Here is a 2,674-nt window from a genome sequence, read left to right on the forward strand (position 1 = left end):
AATAATATCTTGGTCTGAATATGTCGAAAAAGATAAATGATATGCAAATGTATATTAAGGGAATACGCCACCAACATATATATATATATATATACATATAATTTAATATAATTCGTTATATTCGTTTTGCTAAAGGGAAAAAACTCAAAATACTTATCTCTTACCATTTAATTCATTCTATAAGTGGTTGAATTATCATTTATATGCATTACTCATAGATGAAAAATTGTTACAGCAGTTGTTTTGACTTTAACTTAATTATGCCCTACACATCTCTACTACTCGACTACTATAAGCTATGAATGATAAACAGAAGATGTTAATGTAACCCCAAATTTTTAATTATAGCTACCGATTTAAAACAATATTTCGAATCCATTAAAACTGTGTCTGTCCGTTTAATGTCGATGCATTTTTCTATTCATTGTGCATTTTGTAAATTTTGATTTTGGTATACTAACGCGAGGGGCAACGGCCCAAAGACAAATGATAGTTACATTATGTTTAACCATTTTTATGATCGCTTTCCATAGAACATATATTTAAAATATATTTGAAATTTTCAAAATTTCTCGGCAAAAAATCCATAAAGAATAATACTTCGTCCGTAGTAAATTGATCTGCAATCTTTTATTGGGACGAGCCAACGATTTAGAGCATCTTCCATAAAACTGTTACTATGAAAAGTAAACTTTTACGCGACAACATTCGTTTATTTAATATTTCATAATAAAAGATTCTTTTGGACCTATATATGACCTGCTTCGAATTTGAACCATGTAAGCTTAATTTTTGTAGCCCACACCATCCAAAGGCTTTCATAAAAACGCAAGCCTTCATTCGCCAAAAAGCGAAATGATATAGGGTATCTCAAGTTTTTAATAGTTGACCTTGGTGGATTATAATGGTTCTATCCGTTTGCCATTGCACATTACTAACCTGAGTTCAAGTAAGAGCAGTATTTAAAGTAATTTGTAGTAAGTAACTGGCGTAATTCATCATAGAAATTTGAAAAATTCGCGCGTAAATGATTTTATAAGAATGACAAGAGAAGTAACTGAAAGTTAGTGGATACGAAATGAAACGCAACACAATACTTACGTATGGAGCTAAAGAACTTTTACCTGACACATCCAGTTTTAATTATTATATAAAAGAAATAGAAAGCCACCGGCTTTGCGCTTGCACGGATGATCAATGGTGCCAAAAGGATTATACTCGAAAAATTAGTATGCACATTTATTGCACAATTGTTTGTTAACATTTTTTTATTTATTAATATTTGATAGTAAATAATTTCAAAGGCTTAATATAAATTTAATCCTAAGCGGGCCAAAAGTATTTCGTGCTTACTTACCACTAGACACTACTTTTCTTATGAAAGAAAATGTGTTCAATATTTTTACAGAAAGCAAAGAAAGAAGAAAAAGTTTTCTTCCAAGCGAAATTTTAATAATATTTTTTTTAATATATTATTCTAGTTAAAAGGATAACAGTAGTGAGGTTAAGCACGAGACGAGTTGTATTTGCTTTAATTGTAAATAGGACGACAAGAAAAGTGATAAAACTAAGAAAATAATGTAGTAAGTAGGGCGAGGCTGTTTATATAGCGCATGGATCCGTCCGTTCAAGTTTATATATTAAAATTTAACATATAATGCATAGAAAGCAGAAGTAAAAATAAAAACAACAATATTTAAGAAACCAGATGAAAAACTTTTTCAATTAAAAGTTGAAAAATAAATGAATAAATAAATGGAAAAAAAGTGCATATATACGTTTGAAGCAAATTTTTAGGAATAGAAAGTATATGCATCTGAAAACACAGGCACGCAATTTCGCAAGAATGCAAAATGTTAATAAATTACCGAACACCAATGATTTCGGCATAAAATACTTTTGATCCTTTTCAGTGATTTCGTTAAGTATTTTAAATTAAAAGATTTACTTAAACTGGTACAAAGGCCTTACAATGGATTCATAGTTATTTCTATATTGTTTAAGATTAAGAAGCTACAAATATTGCACGACAAGGTTTTCATTTAATTAAACCAGGGATATTGAAGCCTACCCTTGGGTTTCTGTAGTAAGGGCCCAGTAATGAATCGAATTTTTTGCAAAGAGAACAGCACAACTAGTTTAGGCGCAGCACGGAACATCAAAAATTGCGTTTGAAGGAATCCAACTAACGCCTTAGTTACACCAAACGAACAACAAATAATTGGGAAGGAAGCTACCACAAAAGTAAAAATTTTTGGGAACAGTTCCCACAAAGTAACAGCCGAAAAGTCTGCTTGAAAAGTAAAGAAATTTGTACTACGTAACATATATAGTATATAATAAGAGAACAAAAGTTACTTTTCCAAATTTATTATCGTAGAGTTAGCATCGTAGAGAGATGAACAAAGTGAGAGAGAAATCAGCTGTTTAAAATACGTATAATGCTTATTGCTTTAGTTTGTGCTCGCACGGCGCGTAGCTATGACTCTATATAGAAAACTTAAAATATAATTTATAACTTAAATTATATTTTATGTATAAATATAAAAACTAATACCAAAAATTATTTTCCATTACTTAATCTTCTTTTTTTTCTATGTTGTAAACTGTACACATATAGTAAATTCATTCAAATAGTACATTACGTGCATATTACGTGATTTCTCTTTTCTCA

Source organism: Glossina fuscipes, unplaced genomic scaffold (assembly GCF_014805625.2).
Source record: "Glossina fuscipes isolate IAEA_lab_2018 unplaced genomic scaffold, Yale_Gfus_2 3, whole genome shotgun sequence".
Classification (NCBI taxonomy): domain Eukaryota; kingdom Metazoa; phylum Arthropoda; class Insecta; order Diptera; family Glossinidae; genus Glossina; species Glossina fuscipes.